Source organism: Tasmannia lanceolata, unplaced genomic scaffold (assembly GCF_043159265.1).
Source record: "Tasmannia lanceolata isolate RefF3 unplaced genomic scaffold, GAP_Taslan_0.1 ptg000006l, whole genome shotgun sequence".
Taxonomy (NCBI): Eukaryota; Viridiplantae; Streptophyta; class Magnoliopsida; order Canellales; family Winteraceae; genus Tasmannia; species Tasmannia lanceolata.
In genome coordinates this window covers 48,054,822-48,078,378 of record NW_027518683.1, presented here as the reverse complement: position 1 = coordinate 48,078,378, position 23,557 = coordinate 48,054,822, and the positions used below count along the sequence as shown (strand labels likewise).

Sequence of the window (23,557 nt, the reverse complement as noted above, 5' to 3'; positions counted from 1 at the left end):
GATATAGCATAGAGTTTGTATTTTCTATTGAGTTAAAGTTAATTATATCATTTAATGGGAAAATGAAATTTTGTTTATCTGTAATAAATTTTATCATGCAGTGCTAATTGTGATATGCTTGTAATGACTTATTTTGTTGTGATCAGTTGAGTTTGACTTTCGATAAAGCTTGATTGTCTTGTGGTCATATATAAGAATTTTCTTTAAGTAGTATTGAATATAAGGAAATTGCATTTTTTTTAGGGAATCAGATTTTATATTAGCACTCAAATCATGATCTCATAGTTGCTTGATAACGTGAAATCTATGGAAGCCTATAGGGTGGTAACTGTGATATTACACTGATAAAAGTATCATATATATTCAAATCTCTTTAATTGTAATGTTAATAATAATGTAATTGAATCTTAAAGTGTCAATATTGTTAAAATTCGAGTTATTTTCCCATCTTGAGAGGACTTACTTAGTCCAAGTAGCGCTCCTCTCTATTGTATAGTTAGACTTACTTAGTTTTTTTTTTTTTTAAAAAGCCCTTGAGCCTCAGGTTTCCGTCCTCCTTGTAAGGGCAATGAAGGCGTTAGCCCAAGCCCATCTTTAGGGGACTCGTTTAGTCCAAGTAGTTTTTCCTTCTTTCTTTTAGTAGGCTAGCTTAGCCTTTTAAGTGCGTTTGGGCGTTGGGCATTAGTAGCCCAAACCCATCTATAGGGGACTTGCTTAGTCCCAACAGGGTTTTCCCTATTTATTTAGAAACTTTTTTCTAATCTTTTAGATGATAGCTTCTCCTTTTCATTGTTTAAGTGACGAAAGAGTCATTTAGAGCGTATCCTTGAGAAGTTTACCTTAGCAAAAGAGTACTCATAGGAGGCATGACTTGCCTCATTTGTGGAGTCCTTATTTAGAGACAAGCCTTGTCTCATTTAGGGAGTTCCTCTTTTAGGAGGTTTACTCAACCTCATGTTAGTGTCTTTCTCATTTCTAGAGCGAGTCTTTGACTCATTCGCCTTCCTGTATAGAGCAATAGAGAATTTTGGACTCGTTGGCTTCTCATTTAGAATTGGTTATCCTGCATGTTAGGAATTCGCCCGTAGCCTTTTAGTTTGTCTTTAGATAGAAGTTTATCATTTAAGTTGCTTTTACCTGCTAGGGTTCTTAGATCATTTTCATTGTTCTTGAGATGTTTGTTTACTTGTTTGTGGATTGTTACAAATTATTTTGAGTTACTAGTTTGTTGGTTTGGGGTTTCCCCTTTACCCTAAGGGTTTTACCCTAGGGTGTTACTTTGTGTGTTCCTTTTGGTCTTTGACCAAGAGGGTGAAAACATTTAAAATTTTAAAATCCATAAAACCATTGAAATCTTAGAATCTCAAGAACATTGAAATCATTTAAAATCACAAAAAAATTAGAAAATTGAAACCTAAAAACAATTGAATATTTTAAAATTCAAAAAAAAAAAAAAACATTTAAATATCATTTCATGTGTTTCTATAATCTGTTGGAAATTTAATACTTTTCTTTCATACTAAGTTTTGAATTAGGGTTCGAAGACGGTAATAAATGGACTGTTCAGGTGAGACTATCTTGAAAGCTTATCATACTCATTCTTTATTTAAATAAATTGTTTAATTGAAGAAGGAAATCAGATGACTACTCTATTCGATATTATCGACATGAGTACTGTCTGATTTCAAGGCGGTTTGTAAGAATATTATTATATGTGTATTGAAATCAGATGATTACTTTGGCATCATCTGGTTTCGCTGAGTCCCCGTATTGGGGTTTGTGGTTGGCATTGAAGTGTTTGATATTGTTTTACTTTATTAGGCTATCCAGCGGCTGGTCTGGACTAATTAATGTTGTTTATCATTTTATGATTGCTATTCTTACAGATTATGCGCTTTTTAGTTATAAATCATACTTTGCTAATACTTGATTTGTTTTTTTTTATAATAATTAAATGGAAACTTGAGATTACCTGGTAGCCTTTTTCTTCTCTTTAGTTGTCGTTGCTCTTATTTGTCTTAGACTAGCACAGTCTCATTAGAGCTTGGCCTTTTGAGGTCCTTTCTTTTTCCTTGCCTTTGGCATTTGATTACTTGATTTAGGGGTTTCCCCTGTTTGCCCTAGGGTTTGGCCCTAAGGTTTTGCTTTGTATTTTCCCTTAGGTCTTTGACCAAAAGGGTAAAAACTCTTTAAAAACTTTAAAAACATTGTAAAAAGTTTTAAAATCCAAAAACTTTGAATATTTTAAAACTCAAAAACATTAGAAATTTAAAACATCAAAAACATTTGAAAAATATTAAAAAGCCATTAAATCATTTGGAGTGTTTGCTTTTAGTGATAGCAGTTAGGAGAGTTCGATTCGAACTACGTTGGCTTGATCCTCTCTCACGAGGTACGTAGTGCAGCTTGGGATCCATATCCCAAGTCCAGCCAAACCTTTAAAAATAAATTTGTCAAACCTTCAAAAAAAAAAAAATACAAAGCTTCTTCAAAACCTTTTTAAAAGATCTTCCTCTAGAGTTGGGAGTCTGTCCTAGCTGTTTAGTGTGTTCTAGAGTTAGGAGTCTGTCTTGATTTGTATTGATATGGTGTGTCCTGTCGTGTGAGTGTCCCTAGAGTTAGAAGGCCTCGAGTCGATCGGTTAGACATTTAGTCGAACCGATGGCTAGACTAGGCATATAGTCAACCTTTGTTTTCCTTAGGAAACACAGCCTAGTTACACATAGGTTGTAGGAACCACCTGCATTAGCCTAGGGCTAATCTGCATTTAGTTAGGGCATATAGGGTGTCCTAAAATTCACAATTCACTGGAACTTAAATAATCGTATAAGAAACTTTAATAACTGGTCCGGTCTTTTAGATCGAGTCTAAGATAGAGGGCTAGGTGTCTTAGGCATCATAGCTTAGAATAGGTCATTCGAACTACGTTGACTCCGATTCTTCCTGAGGCCGGGATACGTAGAGCAGCTGGGATGGACGGCCATCTTGGTCCGAGTCAAGTCGCATTAGAGTTAGGACTTGTCTTGTCCTGTCATATATAGGTTTGACTTGTGTTTTATGTTTTGATGTGTTTTCTTACTTTCTTGTACTGATACTATACCTTTAGCTGTAGCTTGCATGTGTATGTCTACCAGAACTTAGACACCCATTAGACATGTCACCCATAACTTAGCTTTGCTTAGGTGACACATTTTTTTATTTATTTTGTATGCTTATTTCTTTATCCTCAGGAAATGCATGCTTAGGTAGACGATTCCTGAGGATTGTTCCCATTTCACATGATTTTCGCCCGAAACTCTTTGAGGTTAATAATAAATGGCATAAGAGACCAAGTGCTTGCACTTGGACGAATTGGGGGTGCTCTCAGACCTTCTCCATTCGTAATCAGGCACGGACCCATATATATTTTTGGTTATCCATGGTATACAGAGCATATTTTTGTTTAAAGGATCCATGGCCGTATACCGTGGATGGCGACTCTGAGTTTGTTTAGGTACGTTTCGAATCCGGATTTGTTCCCGAATCGAAAGGTATCTCTTTTATATCGCCACTCGTGCTATGCTATGAGGGTGGCATTCGTTTCGAGAGTTCCCTGGTAGAGCTCTCCTTCACACGTGGATGATCCAGATGGTGTTAGGGACCCGTTCCCTCGCCGCCTATCTCGGATCGGGGTCCCCAGCAGAGTCACCAGCCTGTGGACCCCGATCCGAGATAGGCGGCGAGGGAACGGGTCCCTAACACCATCTGGATCATCCACGTGTGAAGGAGAGCTCTACCAGGGAACTCTCGAAACGAATGCCACCCTCATAGCATAGCACGAGTGGCGATATAAAAGAGATACCTTTCGATTCGGGAACAAATCCGGATTCGAAACGTACCTAAACAAACTCAGAGTCGCCATCCACGGTATACGGCCATGGATCCTTTAAACAAAAATATGCTCTGTATACCATGGATAACCAAAAATATATATGGGTCCGTGCCTGATTACGAATGGAGAAGGTCTGAGAGCACCCCTAATTCGTCCAAGTGCAAGCACTTGGTCTCTTATGCCATTTATTATTAACCTCAAAGAGTTTCGGGCGAAAATCATGTGAAATGGGAACAATCCTCAGGAATCGTCTACCTAAGCATGCATTTCCTGAGGATAAAGAAATAAGCATACAAAATAAATAAAAAAAATGTGTCACCTAAGCAAAGCTAAGTTATGGGTGACATGTCTAATGGGTGTCTAAGTTCTGGTAGACATACACATGCAAGCTACAGCTAAAGGTATAGTATCAGTACAAGAAAGTAAGAAAACACATCAAAACATAAAACACAAGTCAAACCTATATATGACAGGACAAGACAAGTCCTAACTCTAATGCGACTTGACTCGGACCAAGATGGCCGTCCATCCCAGCTGCTCTACGTATCCCGGCCTCAGGAAGAATCGGAGTTAACGTAGTTCGAATGACCTATTCTAAGCTATGATGCCTAAGACACCTAGCCCTCTATCTTAGACTCGATCTAAAAGACCGGACCAGTTATTAAAGTTTCTTATACGATTATTTAAGTTCCAGTGAATTGTGAATTTTAGGACACCCTATATGCCCTAACTAAATGCAGATTAGCCCTAGGCTAATGCAGGTGGTTCCTACAACCTATGTGTAACTAGGCTGTGTTTCCTAAGGAAAACAAAGGTTGACTATATGCCTAGTCTAGCCATCGGTTCGACTAAATGTCTAACCGATCGACTCGAGGCCTTCTAACTCTAGGGACACTCACACGACAGGACACACCATATCAATACAAATCAAGACAGACTCCTAACTCTAGAACACACTAAACAGCTAGGACAGACTCCCAACTCTAGAGGAAGATCTTTTAAAAAGGTTTTGAAGAAGCTTTGTATTTTTTTTTTTTTGAAGGTTTGACAAATTTATTTTTAAAGGTTTGGCTGGACTTGGGATATGGATCCCAAGCTGCACTACGTACCTCGTGAGAGAGGATCAAGCCAACGTAGTTCGAATCGAACTCTCCTAACTGCTATCACTAAAAGCAAACACTCCAAATGATTTAATGGCTTTTTAATGTTTTTCAAATGTTTTTGATGTTTTAAATTTCTAATGTTTTTGAGTTTTAAAATATTCAAAGTTTTTGGATTTTAAAACTTTTTACAATGTTTTTAAAGTTTTTAAAGAGTTTTTACCCTTTTGGTCAAAGACCTAAGGGAAAATACAAAGCAAAACCTTAGGGCCAAACCCTAGGGCAAACAGGGGAAACCCCTAAATCAAGTAATCAAATGCCAAAGGCAAGGAAAAAGAAAGGACCTCAAAAGGCCAAGCTCTAATGAGACTGTGCTAGTCTAAGACAAATAAGAGCAACGACAACTAAAGAGAAGAAAAAGGCTACCAGGTAATCTCAAGTTTCCATTTAATTATTATAAAAAAAAACAAATCAAGTATTAGCAAAGTATGATTTATAACTAAAAAGCGCATAATCTGTAAGAATAGCAATCATAAAATGATAAACAACATTAATTAGTCCAGACCAGCCGCTGGATAGCCTAATAAAGTAAAACAATATCAAACACTTCAATGCCAACCACAAACCCCAATACGGGGACTCAGCGAAACCAGATGATGCCAAAGTAATCATCTGATTTCAATACACATATAATAATATTCTTACAAACCGCCTTGAAATCAGACAGTACTCATGTCGATAATATCGAATAGAGTAGTCATCTGATTTCCTTCTTCAATTAAACAATTTATTTAAATAAAGAATGAGTATGATAAGCTTTCAAGATAGTCTCACCTGAACAGTCCATTTATTACCGTCTTCGAGCCCTAATTCAAAACTTAGTATGAAAGAAAAGTATTAAATTTCCAACAGATTATAGAAACACATGAAATGATATTTAAATGTTTTTTTTTTTTTTTTGAATTTTAAAATATTCAATTGTTTTTAGGTTTCAATTTTCTAATTTTTTTGTGATTTTAAATGATTTCAATGTTCTTGAGATTCTAAGATTTCAATGGTTTTATGGATTTTAAAATTTTAAATGTTTTCACCCTCTTGGTCAAAGACCAAAAGGAACACACAAAGTAACACCCTAGGGTAAAATCCTTAGGGTAAACGGGAAACCCCAAACCAACAAACTAGTAACTCAAAATAATTTGTAACAATCCACAAACAAGTAAACAAACATCTCAAGAACAATGAAAATGATCTAAGAACCCTAGCAGGTAAAAGCAACTTAAATGATAAACTTCTATCTAAAGACAAACTAAAAGGCTACGGGCGAATTCCTAACATGCAGGATAACCAATTCTAAATGAGAAGCCAACGAGTCCAAAATTCTCTATTGCTCTATACAGGAAGGCGAATGAGTCAAAGACTCGCTCTAGAAATGAGAAAGACACTAACATGAGGTTGAGTAAACCTCCTAAAAGAGGAACTCCCTAAATGAGACAAGGCTTGTCTCTAAATAAGGACTCCACAAATGAGGCAAGTCATGCCTCCTATGAGTACTCTTTTGCTAAGGTAAACTTCTCAAGGATACGCTCTAAATGACTCTTTCGTCACTTAAACAATGAAAATGAGAAGCTATCATCTAAAAGATTAGAAAAAAGTTTCTAAATAAATAGGGAAAACCCTATTGGGACTAAGCAAGTCCCCTATAGATGGGTTTGGGCTACTAATGCCCAACGCCCAAACGCACTTAAAAGGCTAAGCTAGCCTACTAAAAGAAAGAAGGAAAAACTACTTGGACTAAACGAGTCCCCTAAAGATGGGCTTGGGCTAACGCCTTCATTGCCCTTACAAGGAGGACGGAAACCTGAGGCTCAAGGGCTTTTTAAAAAAAAAAAAAACTAAGTAAGTCTAACTATACAATAGAGAGGAGCGCTACTTGGACTAAGTAAGTCCTCTCAAGATGGGAAAATAACTCGAATTTTAACAATATTGACACTTTAAGATTCAATTACATTATTATTAACATTACAATTAAAGAGATTTGAATATATATGATACTTTTATCAGTGTAATATCACAGTTACCACCCTATAGGCTTCCATAGATTTCACGTTATCAAGCAACTATGAGATCATGATTTGAGTGCTAATATAAAATCTGATTCCCTAAAAAAAATGCAATTTCCTTATATTCAATACTACTTAAAGAAAATTCTTATATATGACCACAAGACAATCAAGCTTTATCGAAAGTCAAACTCAACTGATCACAACAAAATAAGTCATTACAAGCATATCACAATTAGCACTGCATGATAAAATTTATTACAGATAAACAAAATTTCATTTTCCCATTAAATGATATAATTAACTTTAACTCAATAGAAAATACAAACTCTATGCTATATCTTATAGAGAATAGTATATCATGAAATCCCATATACAATAACTTGCCTCTAGAATTCAGTCAACTAAAAAAAATGATGGGTAGATAATTTCCCAAGTGAATGCTTTAATGATCATCAAATGACATTTTGATTCAATATTTTCCATTTAAAGTTCACTTTGGAAATATTAAATTCTAAGGGCTGCAATAGTCATAAGTCGAAACTACACAAGGTTTGTATACTGCTGATCAAAATTTGGTTACCATGAATTCGAGATGATAGTGAAAGGGTATGCGGCAAGTGGTGAGGCGGGCTTGATGGGTAAGCTATTGGACGAAATCAAAGAAAGAGAGGACGTGTATTGCGGTGTTCATGATTGGAACAATGTGATCCACTTCTAAGAAGAGATTGATGCAAGATGCTGAGAAGGCTCTAAAGAAAATGAAGGCTTTGGGGCACCAGCCTAATGCACAGACATTTCATTCGCTGGTCACTGGGTATGCTGCTCTTGAGGGAAAATATTTGAAGGTAATTGAGCTGTGAGGAGAAATGAAAGTGCTTTCCATTCCAGCTCAATTAAGTTTGACCAGGAGCTTTTGGACGCATTGTTGCATAGCTTTGTGAGAGGTGGGTTCTTTTTGCGAGCTAATGAGGTCATGGAAATGATGGAGCAAGAGAGTGTTCATTGACAAGTATAAGTATAGAACCCTCTTTTTAAAATACCATAAAAACTTTTTATAAGGGTAAGGCCCCCAAGTTCCAGACAGAATCTCAGTGCCAGAGGAGGGAAACAGCCTTGGCTTTCAAAAAAAAAAAAAAATGGGTTGGCCTTATATCTTACAGAACGGGGAATGAATCGTGGACTGAACTTGTGCAAAACTGGAGTGATTTGTGAATAGATTTCAGTGGAAAAACTGAGTTGAAATATGAACAGATTTTATGCAAAAAACTGAGCATGAAATGGGACAAATTTCATGGGCTAAACCGGGCAAGAATTGGGACAGATTTTGTGGGCTGAACCGGGCAAGAATTGGGACAGATTTTGGGGCAGAATCTGTGACAGATTCATAGGTGAAATATGGACAGATTTTGGGGCAGAATCTGTGACAGATTCATAGGTGAAATATGGACAGATTTTGGGGCTAAAACTGGGTTCAAACAAGGACAGATTCTGTATTGAAAAATGTGCTCGAATATGGACAGATTCTGTGCTGAAATTGTGCCTCCAATATAAACAGATTCTGTGTTGAAATTGTGCTCAAACATGGGCAGATTCTGTGGATGAAACCTGGACAGATTCGTGGGGCAGAATCTGTGCTGAAACAGAGGTGAAACATGGACAGATTTGTGGGCAAAATCTGTGCTGAAACAGAGGTGACAATGGGGTAAAACTATGCTCAAACGAAAAGGCTGAAGTAGGGGAAAACTGGGCTCAATAAAGAGAAAAGTCTGCTATGAGTTATTATCATATCTTTTAAACATGAAGTATACTTTATCACTTAACATACAATCAGTCCAACAACAATTTATAACTTTTTGTTCTCAATCAAAAGTGTAGTAAATGTGTATCAAATTGAAAATTCAGTCTAAACCTTCCTCCACAGAACAAACATAGTATTATTCAACTTGTACAAAATCCAATAGTGACAAAGCAAGATCAAAAAGTTTCTATATTGTGTAGCAAAAGTAAAATAATGATTTAAAGATATTGACCTCAAAATTAATATTGAATAACTACACTTCATGGACAGCAAACCGAATGCTTGATTCTAATAAATAAAAGATGAAAAATTTCATACGATGACATCATCAAATTCAAAGCAATGAGCCCTAAGAAATGAACCATGTGTGGAGCTATGCTATATGTTTATAAAATCATCAAGACATAGTTGGGAACGAAACCTTATAAGATCTCTAAGACATGATTACATATGCTACCATTGTTAAAACATACATAAAAAAGGAAATCACCATCAGTCACTTGAATAATTAAAAGGCAGTAAAATAAAATAAATATTAATTTATAGGCATAAAACACTATATAATGTTTTAAAATGAAATCAATTTGTAAGTATATGGCAGTTCAAATGTACAAGGAACTGAACTATATGAGGATCAGAATATGAAATTTGAATGTGTAAAATCTGATAAAGGTTAAACCTTGGGTCTGTACTATTATGACTTGAACCCATATATCTAAACTCGTTAAATCATAAGGCTTGTGACACAAATGCCACTATGAAAAGCTAAGTAATGGGCGTGCCCACGTCTATGACAATCTATTTATATACCAAAGCCCCTTTTATCTTAACATATATTTTGAGTAATGCAATAAAATGTGAGACATTTTATGAACCTCATTAAACATAGAAATACTAATGCCAATTTCCTACAGAACACTAAATCAGTTAAGTATATCATAGGTGACACACAATAACCTTTATCACGAAAAGATTGATTACATCATAATTTCAATTTATTAGTCATGCATCATTTAAATCATTTTATCGTCATTTTGTCCAAGGTATTCAATTATCATAAGTACATAACCAAACGTCCATACAGACAACATCTACCTTAGATAATGATCTATATGAATCTTCAAATACTCATGTTAAACTATCATCAAATTAACACACACACACCCGTCTTTATAACAGGTTATAACAATCCAGGCATATTTGCATTCTGAGTTATCATAATAAACATCCTCTTGCAACTGATGAGATTTCTAATCCAATTTAAGCGACTCACCTCCAACTGGATATCACACCCTATATAATATATTTAAATATAAATATTAACCTTGAATAACAACTAGTAACTTGAGAATAAGCTTAACATAACACAAAGCTTTTAACTCCAACAGTTTCATTATTACCAATTTATAACATCAATAGTTATGTTGCTGTCTAAAAATACATCCATATCAAATTCTTGAAACACATAAATGCTCTTTTCATGCTCTTCTCATTATCCTTAATCAATTCAAATACCAACTTACTCTAACTAATACATTTACATTACTTCATTCTAATCATAACATGAAATTATCATAGCTCCTTAAATATTATGAGAAGAACGGTACCAAAAATATAGAGCAAATTACACCCAGCCCACTCTCTATTTAAAATTATCATGTCTGTTGATCTAATCAAGATAAAAAACAACAAAATGAGCATGCCTATTATATGAAACTTGACTCTATGCCACTAAAAATCATTTTGTCATTCACTATAAAAACAAATCATGAAACATCATTATCATTTCCAAATAGTTCTAAAGAAAACCTCAAAACAGAGCATACAAACTGATCATGCTTCTGTCAAAACCTGATTCTGTTATTAACATGCCTAGAACTAACACACAGTCTACCAAAACAACCATAACTGTTTAACCACAGCTCCAAATTTTGACCAAGAGTACTTGTTGGAAAGATATTGAAAAGACCTAAAACTTCACAGTTTATCATGTTTCCTAATTCTGTCATTTACTAGCCTAAAAACACGATTTAAAACAGTCCAGAAACTTGTAGCGAGAATTACATCTACACCATTATAAGAAAAGTCTACCTTAACAGTGTATCATGAAAATCTGGAATGATAACAAATCAATGAATTCCTCTATAGCTTAGAATCATGAACAAGTTCCTTTTTAGCTCAGAATCATGAACAAGCTCACTTAGCTCAAAATTATGTACAAGATCAACTCAAAACAATACTAATTCTAAATTCCTTGTAAAAATCAATTCGAGCACCATACATATCAATGCTCAAACAAGAAGCCAAATCTCTAAAAAAAAAATTATAAATACCGCCAGATAAAAATAAATAAATAAATAATTGGATACAAAACATACACTTCAAGATCAAAACCTACTGGAATCTTAAATTGCTATAAACTATACTACCTATAAAGTTAATAAAGCAATAATAAATGATAACATGAACAATCAATTCAACAATTATAAAATCAAGGAACTGGAGATCATGTAGATCAAAGAAAAGTAATTCAATTAAAAAAATAAATACCTATTTCCTTCAGATTTTCTTCAGGCTACACAATCAATGGATCAAAGGCTTACAAGGCTAGATTTGCAGATGCTCCTTCCTTTCCTTCATATAAAATCCTCACAATCAACAGATCTAAGATTTTTCGAGAAAAAGATCACCGATCATAGATCTAAGTGTAAAAATTTGCAGATCTAAGATTTAAGCAAGGGAAAATTTCAGATCTACAAATTTCCAGGCTAGAAAGGGACGAAATTTAATGGAGAATGAAAATCTATACTGGATGCAGATCAAGGGAATAAAAGAGAGTTTTGGCTGAAATTGATCGGAATCTAGCCGGATCTTGCCTGAGAAGATGATCGGCGATAATAAATCTCACCAGAAAAAATGGAGGAAAGGAAAAAAAAAAAAAATAGATCCGGTTGGACTTTTGGAGTTTAAGGCGAAGACAAAGGTTTTTAGCTAGATCTAAGAAGAAACTTATGATAATGAGTGAAAACGAGATTAGATCTGCAGATCTCTCGATGAAAAAGGTGGCCGGACAAAAGGATTACACCAGCCGGAGCTTATGATCTCGCCGGAGTTTTGGACGGTGCTCGATCGGAGAAGAAGATCGGAGAATGTAATAAGGGTTTCAAAGAAAAAGAAAAGGGAAAATGGGTTTCTCTTCTATGAGCTCTGCTAGGGTTTGTGAAGAAAGCCTCAATCCCTTGCAAATGAGAGTCTAATCCCTTTTATAGAAAATCTCAAAATTTTTACCCCCATTATGCTATGGGACAACCCCCATTAGTAAATTTAGCTTTGCTTTTGGTATGAAAGGGTGGTCCACTGAAAAAAATTTAAATGAAAATTAGGAGAACAAATTCGTCCCTTTTTAATTGCCCCGGGACACCTTCCTGCAACAAATTACCCATGGACAGCCCCTATCTCGATTAACTCAACCCCCCTCTTTCACGCTTACACTACGGTCTTCTACTGGCTCGTTCACTAAGCAAACGCGCTCGGATTTCGACGAAATTTTGCGGGTACCTAGATGAGACCCTAATCTAGCTTAAGGTGAAATTTGGGACCCTACCTAGCTGATTTGATAGGGTTTTGCACAAACACGAGAAGTTTACGGTACGGTCAAAATGGGGTGTCTACAGATGCCCCTCTTTGGCAGAGCGTGCTTGTCACGCGAATGCCAAAGTCGAACAGACAACACATTTTGATCGACGCGAAAATAAAAGAAAATAATTTTTGGGTTTTTTTTTAAAAAAAAAAAACGATATTCACAAAAGTAAAACAACTACAACAAGACTCAAAGCAAATAGGAAAGTGGTCTCTCACTAACCTTTAAAAATAAAGGTAACCATGATATCTCAAAGAGACAACCCTTTTCTAATGCTTATGACTCAACTCAACAAACAGAAAACACAAACACTCCTTCATTTTTATTTTTTATTTTTTTTATATATTTTTATTTTGAAATCACAAACACTCAGAGAAAATTTGTTTTACATGGTGCCACATAAACCAGCTGCTCCATAGAAATCCAAATTCATATGGCTCGGCATAAACTAGATCCATATGAATCTCCTCTTAGACATACTAAAACAAACATAAAACCAAACACTCAAAGAGTTTTTTTTTTTTTATATGATGCTGCATAAACCAGCTTCTCATATATCCAGACTCTTATGGTTCTGCAAAAATCAGATCCATATAAGTCCTTCACAGATATACGATAATAAGCATAAAACCAAACACTCAAAGAGTTTAAAAGCAGGGCGATAACTATACAGACCATTGCTAAAAATCCATCTGTTTAGTTATCCAGGTAACTCTGACTCCTCTCTTTCAAGGTAGCGAATCACCTAAGATTTATATGGTGCCGCATAAACCAGCTCCATGTAAATCCAGATTCATATGATTCTGCAAAAATCAGATCCATATGAACCTCTTCGCAGATATGCCTGACTCCTAACCAGTTAGGTAGCGACACATTACGGATGTATGGTGCCGCATAAACCAGCTCCATACAGATACAAAACCAAACACTCAAAGAGTAAGAAAAACTTCACCAAAACGATTATAAAACCAAACACTCAAAGAGTCTCATTTTAAAAATTAAAGAAAAAGACCAAACCACATAGCAAAAACTCCGGTAATTTCCAACTTCATTGAAAACTTCTCAAAACGCTAAATGAAAACCAAGACCGAGAAACACGAAGCATTTAATTTCTAATCTTATTAGAAACTTAAAACAAAGGATGATTGAAAGGAAAAGGCATTAAAAACTTTCAAATTGATGAAAGAAAAGTATCAGGTCATGAGATACAGACTCTGGTAACTTTCTACCTTAAAAAAAAAAAAAAAAAAATCTTAAAACAAAGAAGCAAAAGATTGACTCTTATAGATTTCATTGATGAACAAATCATCTCTCACAAAGAGTAACTAAAAAAAAATCTCGGTCAAAGACCGGACTTGAATAATTTGAAGAAATTCTCGGGTATCAACTCTTTTTCAAAAGTAAAAAACATTTAACAAAGGTTTGAAGATTGTTAGAATGAATTCTAGACTCCACTGGGGTAGAGAATTTTCAAAAAATACTTGACTTCAAAGGAGAACAACCGGACTGAGGAATTCGACTTAAAAGAACACGCTCAAACTTCTCTAGTCGCTATCCAATGAAAATATCCATCTCAGAAATCATTACTTGATTGATATCTTTTATAACGTAAGTTATAAAAGATGCCCCTAGTATGATTACTTCCACAACAAGATTCATCATAGAGCAACACAAGAAAAATAGGCCAAAGGTTTTTCATTATCAAACACTTGGGATTTACAAAAGATTCTTCTCACGAACACTTGAATTTACAAGGCTTTTCATTGGGTACAAGAAACTTGTTCTGCTCGAAATTCTCTTCATTTCTGCCATTTGCTGATACTGCAAAGGAGTTTAAGGGATGTCATTTTCTGAACTCTGCTCGGTTTCACACTATCCACGAGAGTCGCTAATTCTCCTCTTCTCTGAGGGATTTTTTTTATCACCACAGCTTTGGGAGAACTCCGACTAACAAGACCTCAAAACTTGAACTCGACTCAACAAAGGAAAGACTTTGACAAAAACAAAACGAAGACTTTGACAACACATGACTTTTACACTAAGAGACACTGGATCTGCTTCTTAGACTGATAAATGTTTTTTTTTTTAAAAGGTTAAAAGTCAACCACTCTCAGAATCTTTTGAATACCGCGTTTAAAGGTGTTTTATTCCCCCTTTCGGTATTTCAGTCATGGTTATTATCTCTTTGAATTGCTTAGTCTGAACCTCCCTAACTCAAAGAGTATCAAAGAAAGCCTTGCTGGCGCTTATTCAGACATTGAAGTAATGCCAAAGAAAAGAAAGTCTAGCTGACTCTTGAAATTGTCCTTTCTGCATGAAGTCACTGCCATGACCAAATCGCCTTTTTAGGTTTTCGATTTAGCGGACCGCATGCCTTAATTTTTGCCTGGACTGTCTGCCCTTGCAGATTTTCCATCCAGCAGGCTTTGCACCCTAATTTTTTTTTTCTAGACCGCCCTTTCGGGTTTTCGATCTAGCAGGTCTAAGACTCCCTCATCTTTTTTATTTTTCTATTTCTCTACAAACCTGGGCCAAAATACACCAGAAGGACTTTCATGTAGGCTTAGGTTCAAGTAGGGGTAATCATTGGTGTGTTTAAATGTTTTTAAACTGAATCTGGACCCTCCAGACTGCCTACGTATCCCTGAAGAAAATGGGAATCAGGTCTGCGTAGTTCGCCCATTTGGGGTTTCAAAGATTTTTATTTTCAAAATGTTACAAAAGATGTGACCGAACCTGAATTAATCAGGCTACCTACGTACCCTTAAAAAGGGATCAGGTCAAAACGTAGTTCAAGTTCAATATCTTTTATGACGCAAGTCATAAAAGATGCCCCTAGTTCGAGTTTGTCAAAGAAAAGAAGTATTATTTTTTTATTGGTTCAAAAGGGTTCACAAATGGTTTTAAACATATAGGTTGTTGGCTCAAAGCTCAAATCGATCAAAGATGGCCTCCTGGTGTATCAGGCGTAATATTTTTTTAACTGATCCAGGTTTGTAGGTTCATTTAATTTTTCTCCGCTTTCATTGAGGAGTCTTACGGCTTTTCCAGGCAAGACTTCATCAATAATGTAAGGACCAGACCAGTTTGGCCTGAATTTCCCTCTCGGGTCAAATATTGGTGCCCTATTGGACTTCAAAACAAGGTCTCCAGGCTTCAAGTCTCGAACGCGAACTTTCTTGTTGAAAGCTCTTTCAATCCTCCTTTGATATCCCTGAATGTGATATAAAGCTCTCAGCCTCTTCTCATCTATCATCTGCAGCTCATCATGTCTGGCTCTTGCCCACTCAGACTCTGGTAAGCTAGCCTCTATCATCACTCTCAAAGAGGGAATTCTCAGCTCAACCGGCAAAACCGCTTCCATTCCGTACACCAAAGAATACGGAGTCATACCTGTCGAAGATCTGATCGATGTCCGATAAGCCCACAAAGCATATGAAAGTTTGTTCGACCAGTCTTTATAAGTCTCAGTCATCTTACTGATAATGACTTTGATATTCTTATTCGCTGCCTCTACAGCCCCATTTGTTTGAGGTCTGTAAGGAGACGACTTATGATGTCTGATCTTGAACTCTTCACACAGGTGTAAAACCTCCTTTTTGAAATGTGACCCATTATCTGAAATCAACTCGTGAGGTACTCCGTATCTACAAATAATATTCGCACGAATGAACTTCGCAACTGTGTTCGAAGTTATGGAAGCATAGGATGCAGCCTCGATCCACTTTGTAAAATAATCGATAGCTACCAAAATGTACTCATGCCCGCTCGAGGACTTCGGATAAATCTTCCCAATTATGTCTATTCCCCATACTGAGAATGGCCATGGCGAAGACAAAGAATGCAACTCTGAAGGAGGAATATGAATGAGATTTGCATAGACCTGGCACTTGTGACATTTCTTCACAAAAGCAAAGCAGTCTGCTTCCATTGTGGGCCAATAAAAACCAAGTCTCAAAATCTTTCTGGATAACATTTTCCCATTCATATGAGGGCCACAGACTCCTTCATGAGTCTGCTCAATAAGCTCCGCAGCTTTGTCTTCATCCACACACAGGAGTTGAATACCATCAAAAGATCGCCTGTACAGCTCTTCACCACAAATGATGAAGTTGGCAGCTAATCTCTGAAGAGTCTTTCTCTCTTTGCTCGAAGCTTCAGGAGGATGTCCTTTACCAGAAATGAGATTCTTGATATCAATAAACCACGGCTTCCCATCTGGACACCTGGCTGATATTTCAATCGCATTCACATGCGCAGGAGCCCACTGTAATCTCACAGCTAAGGGTTGGACTTCCATAGTTGCAGAGATGTCAAGCATCGAAGCCAAAGTAGCCAAAGCATCAGCAAAGTGGTTCCTGGTTCTTGACAAATGAGTAAAAATGATATTCTTAAATTTTTTAACCAGAAATTCCAAATATGTATTATAAGGAATCAATTTATCCTCTCGAGTTTTCCATTTCCCATTGATCTGACAAATAATGAGCATTGAGTCCCCAAACACATCTATGTCTTGAATTTGAAGAGCTAAAGCTGCCTCAAGCCCTGCAATACAAGCTTCATATTCTGCCATGTTGTTTGTGCATTCAAACTGCAGTTTGATGGATATAGGGATATACTCTTTCTTTGGAGATATCAAAACAGCACCCACTCCTTGACCCCGATTATTGACCGCTCCGTCAAAATACATCGACCATCTGGTACTCGGAATTTCTTCTTCAATATCCATGATCTCTTCATCAGGAAACTCAGCCTTCAGAAAAACATTCTCCTCTGTGGGAGAATCAGCTAACTGCTCTGCTATAACCCGTCCTTTGATGGACTTCTGAGTGACATAAGTGATGTCAAACTCCGACAACAATAACAACCATCTTGCAGTCCTTCCTGTAAGGGCGGGTTTTTCAAACAAGTACTTTAACGGATCCATCCGTGACAATAAAAATACCTTGTTTGATAACAGATAGTGGCGAAGCCTTTGGGTAGCCCAAACTAATGCTAGACAAGTCTTTTCCAAAACTGTGTACTTTAACTCATATTCTAGCATCTTCTTACTGATATAATAGATAGGCTTTTCTCGCTTAGACTCTGGATCTTTCTGAGCAAGCATACAACCCATTGCAGTGTTTGTAATTGACAAATACATCAACAAGGGTTGGCCATGAATGACAGGTGATAAGACAGGAGGCAAAGATAAACATTGTTTAACTTTTTCAAATGCTTCCTGGCATTCATCATTCCACTTCTTCGAGGAGCTCTTCTTTAAAAGCTTGAAAATTGGTTCACATGTCATAGTTAAATGAGATATGAACCTTCTCAAGTATTGAACTTTTCCGAGGAAACCTCTGATCTGCCTTTCTGTTCTTGGCGGTTCCATTTCCTGGATTGCCTTGATCTTTTGAGGATCTACCTCAATTCCTCTTTCACTGACCATAAATCCAAGGAGTTTCCCTGATGTAACTCCAAATACACATTTGTTTGGATTCAGGCGAAGCTGATATTTCTTGATCCTCTCAAAGAATTTTCTCAAAGCAACTGTATGCTCCGGTCTAGTCTTTGCTTTAACGATCATGTCATCTACATAGACTTCGACTTCTTTGTGAATCATATCATGAAGAAGAGTAGTTGCTGCCCTCTGATAAGTTGCACCAGCATTCTTTAAACCAAATGGCATTACTCTGTAGCAGTAAGTACCCCACTGAGTGATAAACGCTGTTTTCATCATGTCTTCGGGTGCCATCTTGATCTGGTTGTATCCCGAGAACCCATCCATAAATGATAACAAAGCATGTCCAGCAGTATTATCCACCAGGAGATCAATGTTTGGCAATGGAAAATCATCTTTTGGACTTGCTTTGTTCAGGTCTCGAAAATCAACACACATTCGAACCATCCCATCCTTCTTGGGCACTGGTACTACATTAGCGAGCCATTCAGGGTATTCAACCACTTGGATGAATTTCACCTCTAGAAGCTTCTTGACTTCTTCATAAACTTTTAACTCCCATTCAGTTTTGAGTTTTCAGAGTTTTTGCTTCTTTGGATTAATGCCAGGGATCAACGGTAATTTGTGCTGAACAATCTCCTCACTCAATCCCGGCATGTCATCATAAGACCAAGCAAAGACCTCCTTGAACTCCTTAAGTAAAGAGATTAATTCCTTGCGTTCCTCAGGAGATAAAGTTTTGCCAATCCTTATTTCCCGAATTAAGGTTTCATCACCAATATTCACAATTTCAATCTCCTCTTCAAGTGGTTTTGCTCGGCGACTCTCCTCCTGTTGAATCATGTGTTTGATTTCAGGGGAAGTTTCGTCGGCATCCTCATCAGAGGGGAAATCTTGATTATCATTATTATTATCAGATTTTAAAGCAGATTCAGTAGATGAAACAGAAACAGGAATGTACACAGAAGAAAACTCCTTTATTTCATTGAAAGTAGAATTGAATACATCCAATGACGAATGGCCCACATCAGGCTTTACAATGGACTCATGAAACGTATTTACAGACTCGAATGATAGGTTGACATCAGTATCAACCGATTCAAACAAATGCAAAGGAGGAACGCCAGGCCCATCAGCAGAAACATCCTCCAACTCGACTTCACTAGGTGAGATGGACTCATCACCGACCTCAGAAATAGACTTGACCTCTATAGTACCTGCATTAAAAGAATCATTAGAAATGGAAGACCCCGAATTAGACTCAGAGAACGACACATACTTATAAACAACTGACTCTTTTGAGGGAGAATGACAGGACTGGAAAGTAACCTGAGGTAGGACCTGAGAGGTCCAATTAGTCAAAGGTCCATCAGCCGGGGTAATAAGGTGAGTGGGATTCAGTACAAGCGGGCCCCTGCTGATCATGGCCACAGTCTGCGAATTCTCATGGAAAAGGGAGCTCAGTGCATCTGGCCCCATTGCATCTGCCCAGTCTATTTCAGCGGTCTGCAAACTTATCGGCTCATCATCCAAATCACAATCAAAGAAAATTTCTAACCCAGGAAGTCTCTGCCCAGTAGACTCGTCTATCCAGGTTTCAGTAAAGCCACAGAAAGGAAAATTTGCTCCTTCCTTACGGAAACGCCCATTCATCCTTAAATCAAATGGCCCCATCGGCAAGTCCAAACCTTTGCGACGAGACTCTGCCCATTTCATCATATATCGCTTCATTTCTTTGACCTCTGCCTTGGTTGGTTCATACCCAAGTCCAAATAAACCATTAAAGGTCTTGAATACTGGCCACTCAGTCATACCCTGATGGTATCTGCCAAGTCCTGCCCCTGGGATATAGCCCTGTAGACGTATCATCCTGACTACATTGGAATTTGTACTGCTCAAAAAGAAAATCTCTCCATTCATCGCTTCTTTAACGGTTATAGTCGCCACTTCTAAAGAGAAACCAGTCAAACTAATATCTCCTTCTTTTCCCAGGGTCAATTCCTGCGAAATTTGACCCACTTCCAAATCCGGGTCTCCTTTAACAGTAATCACCTTATGGTTCAGAATGAATTTCAATTTCTGATGTAAGGTGGATGGGACAGCTCCAACCTTATGTAACCATGGGCGACCGATCAACAACAGAAAGGAGGCCCTAATATCAAGAACTTGGAACTCAATATCGAATTCCTCTCCACCTATTTGCACTTCAGTTATTAAGGTCCCTATTACATCCCGCCTAGTCCCATCATAGGCCAAGATACCCTGATCTGAAGGAATAAAGCTTTCAGGTCCAAAACCCAAGGTAGTTGCTGTGCTTAAGGGGCATACGTTCAGTGCAGACCCATTATCGACAAGGACTTCAGGTACCTTCTTCTTGTTGCAAATAACAGTTATTCTGAGGGCTTTCGCATGATCTTTCCCTTCGGGTGGCAAATCGCTGTCTGTAAATGATAGAGTTTTCGCCGCTTTAGACATGGAAACTATGCCGACAAGCTCGTCGGGAGTTATTTCAACAGACACTTGAGCAGAATTTAACTCTTTCAACACCACTTTCCGGTGCTTCGAAGATGACATCAAAAGTCCCCAAACAGAAATATTTGCTTGGGTTTTCTTCAACTGCTTCAGAAGATTATCATCTTCTTCATTCACCACGAACCGATTCTGCCTCTGGCCATCAACAGCTCTTGCAATCTCTGCCGGATTGTCAGCGCTCAACTCAGGAGGTTTAAAGACTCGCCCTCCTCTGGTCATGTGACGCATCTCGTCACATTGATCATCTAACAGCAACAATTCATCGTCATCCATACTCAAAACGTAAGGAATTCTGACATCTTCTTGCTGGAAGTCATCCATTTCCAAAACATATGGAGTCTTCCCTTCTTTCCCCATATCACCATAATGAGAGGTATACGACTGAGACGAAGAGGACTCAGCAATCTCTAAGTCACTGAATGACAATATATAGGGCTGCTTCCCTTTCACATCTTGAAGTTCTTCCTCGTCAAACTCCAAAACATATGTGTTATCTGTCATGATAGCACATATAAGGGTAGATGGATCAAGAATGGGCTCATCACGAAAGATGGCATTTGCTGTAGGAGGAGGAGCAGCACGATGATTCGGGAGAGGATTCTGAGTAATATTCGGCCCTTTAACTGAGAGCTCATCTTTATCAATCAGATTTTGAATTGCATGCTTCAAGGCGAGGCAATTTTCAGTTAGATGACCAGAATTCCTGTGATATTCACAATGCTGATCCAGCCTCCAGTATGGTGGTAATGGATTTGGCACAGGTTTCAGATCCGGAAACTTTATCTTTTTGTCCCTCACCAGCTTTTTCAATATCATCGGTAAAGGATAAGGGAGAGGATCGAATTGCCTGAAAACATTTTTTCTTACTGGTCTAGCCACCTCAGCGACAGCCTTGACCTCTGGTCTGAAAGCCGGCTTGAAATAGTTCACTGCATGAACTTCTTTAGGTGGGGCCATAGGCCTCTTGCCTTCCCGCACATCAGACAGTGCCTTTGCTCTGAGCCCCTTAGCTATAGCATCCTCCGTCTGGGTGCCAGTTTTTATCAAATGATCAAAACTGGGATAGTGTTGGGGTGCTATGAAATGGAAGTATTGCGGAGACAGACTCTTGATCACTAACTTGATCTGATCTTCCTCGGGCATCCTCTGACTCAACTGTGCAGACTTGCGCCTCCAGCGCCTGATAAACAACGTGAAAGTCTCCTGAGGACCTTGCTTTAGCTGCTTCAGGTCTCTCTTCGTTATCTCAATCCCTTCCTCCATCGAAAATTGTTCAACAAACAAGTTCGATATATCATCCAAAGACCTTGTTTCTTCCGGCTTTAACCTCAGAAACCACTTCTTAGCTATTCCTATGAGAGACATGGGAAATAGCTGAGCCATTTGTTCACGGCTCAACCCGTGCTGCTGAGAGAGGGTTATGAACCATCTGACATGGTTTCTGGGGCACCCAGTGCCATCATATCTATCATAATCTGGTGCTTTGAACTTCGGCGGCAAAGTAACAGTAGGAGTCTCAAAGTATTCAGAAATGTCGAATCTTTTCGGCCCCTGGAACTTCATGTTTTCAATGTCCTTGGCCATCTTCTGACACATATTGAATAACTCATTCTCCCTATTTGTCTGCGGAGCACAATACTCTTCAGCATATTGGCCCTCGTCTAGGTCAATCTCCTCAGCAGGAACATGAGGTCTATTGGGAGCAGGAAATGCAGAAGGAGCAGGCTGGACGACAGGCGCTCTAGAAGTAGAGCTCTTGTCAGTGCTTTGGGATTTTAACACGGCCATTTCTTCTTTCAATCCCGAGATATCTCGAGACATGTTTCTCAACATTTCTTGAATGACCATCATGGGATTAGTTATATCAGCCATTTGGTCAGACTCAGATGAGTTAGATAACTCAAAGGTAGGGGATAAAGATTCTCTGGATGATATAGGTGAGTCAAAATGACGGACAAGTCTAGAAACAGAGGAAGATCTAGACCAGGTAGGTTTGGACTGGTTTTCTTTTGATGGAGCGATGGTTGCTCTCTTTCAGAATCCTGAATGGAAATTAACATATTAGATTAAATGAATGATGAGTGAAATAAGACATTCTGAGCAAATAAAGATAAGAGAAAAACAAACACACTTTCATTGATAAAATTTGAATTGTGATTACAACATATGACAATACGAATCTCTGATCACAATTTGGATAAGAAGATTGACAAATAAAAAGGAAATACAAAAAATCAAGATAATCCAAACAGATATGAAATTTCAAGACTCTTCAATCCGAGCCCTCCTGCTTGCAGGCTCTTCCAATATTTCATCACGTCGGGCTTGGGATGATAAACTGAACCTTCTTTCCATATTTTTGTTTCCCCAAGCAGCCACAATGGATCTGATAAGATCAGGAGTGAGATCTTCACAAAGAGGAGGGACTACAGCTCCGGGAGGACATAAAATTCCCGTAACCTGATGGAGAAATCTCATGGGTGCATAAAAAGATGATTTCTCAAGACCCATGAGGTAAACAAACGGATGTGGGTAAGTGCTAGTGAAAATTTGGAAGCACGAATGACTCACCCAACGAAACTGGTTTCACTCTACATGTTGTAACCAATTGCGCCATTCATCAATAGACTGAGGTTGATTGGCGATTGGTTTCCATGTACGGAAATTTTTCAGGGTATACGGATTTTGGTTTTGTCGCTGAAGAAATTGAAGTTTTTCACCAAGCCAGACATACAACAACTTTACACACCCACAAAAATTGTCTTTGATCTCTTGGGAAGCAATAAGATCTAGTCCCAAGAAGGTCTCTGCTAACATGGTGGGTATAGGATTCCTCCCCTCATTAATCTGATCTACCACTCTTAATAGGGTCAAAGATGCAACGTGGGAGTTTCCGCGAAGAACGTGTCGTGCGAAGACCATAAAGATTAAAGCGCTACGTCGACAATCTTGAAAACGAGAATTAGTAGGATCGACGTTTTTGGAAAAGAGCTTAATCAAGTCTTGAATTTTTACGCACTTATCCGTTAGACACGGCAGAGCATCCACAGTTTCATTTTTGAATAGTTTGCAAAACAGATTATGAGGAGATTCTATCCTTGAAGGTTTGA

The 23,557-nt window shown here is 37.7% G+C and overlaps 1 protein-coding gene across 1 annotated transcript in view; it reads left to right on the top strand.

Annotated features, from left to right (window-relative positions):
- Positions 1–23,557, top strand: part of LOC143880423 (UPF0481 protein At3g47200-like) — a 146,690-nt gene that overhangs the window by 43,384 nt on the left and 79,749 nt on the right. The gene's annotated exons all lie outside the window — the stretch shown is intronic.